We start from the raw sequence: 1,230 nt of genomic DNA on the forward strand, positions 1-1,230 counted from the left end.
GGGAGATAAGAGAAGAGAGAAGAAAAGTGAAGAGAGAAGAGAGAAAAGGAGAGAGAAGAGAAAAGATAAGAGATAAGAGAAAAGAGAAAAGAAGAGATAAGAGAAAAGAAAAGAAAAGAAAAGAAAAGAAAAGAAAAGAAAAGAGAAAAGAGAAAAGAAAAGAAAAGAGGAGAGTTGGTGGCTTTGCATTAAGCAGTATCTCCTTTAGTTAGGGTGTATGGGCAGCTAGATACAGCAGCAGCAGCAGCAGCAGCAGCAGCAGCAGCAGCAGCAGCAGCAACATCATGGCAGATAGCAGCGGCAGCAATAGGAATAACAACAGCAGCAGCAGCAGCAGCAGCAGCAGGAGCAGCAGCAGGAGCAGCAGGAGCAGCAGCAGGAGCAGCAGGAGGAGCAGCTAGGGATCGGTGATGAGGGTTAGTGGGGGCATCAGTATTGAGGATATGTTGTCTGTGTTTGTTATTTATATAAAATAAATAAAAAAAAATAATAAAATATATTATATATTATATATTATACTTGTTTATATATCTATTACACCCCACAAGCGCAACCTGCGTAGCGCTTGTCTCCCCCCCTACCTAGCAGGTGACCCTCATCACCATGCAGCAGCAGCAGCAGCAGCAGCAGCAGCAGCAGCAGCAGCACCTGTTGTTGCTGCTGCTGCTACTACATTATATTTTCATTTCCTCTTATTATTTATTTATATAAAAAAATAAACAAACAAACGCAGTGTACATACACCCCAACACTGCACAGCATGAGAGCCTTCTGCCTCGCTGCTGTTGCAGCCCTTGCTGCTGCAGCTCCCAGGTTAGTAAACCCTAAACCCTAAACCCTAAACCCTAAACCCTAAACCCTAAACCCTAAACACTTAAAGTAACAAAACCTAAACCCTAAACCCTAAACCCTCAACTCTTTGATCCCTTTGCCCCGAACCCTAGGGCCTCATCGCCGTTCCAGCCCTTAAAACCCTAAACCCTAAACCCTAAACCCTAAACCCTAAACCCTTGAATCCCAACCCCTTTCTTTGTTATATATGCGGTTTTCTCTGTCTTCTTTTCCCCCTCTTTTGTTTTTTCTTTTCTTTTGTTTCATTTTTCTGTTCTCTCTGTCTTCTTGTTGGGGTTTGTGTTGTTACTAATATATATATACATACGTACATACATATATATATTTGTATTTATATATGTATATATATATATATATATATATATATATATATATATA

The sequence above is a fragment of the Eimeria mitis genome, genomic scaffold, assembly GCF_000499745.2.
Source record: "Eimeria mitis Houghton genomic scaffold, Emh_scaff450, whole genome shotgun sequence".
In the NCBI taxonomy this organism is placed as follows: domain Eukaryota; phylum Apicomplexa; class Conoidasida; order Eucoccidiorida; family Eimeriidae; genus Eimeria; species Eimeria mitis.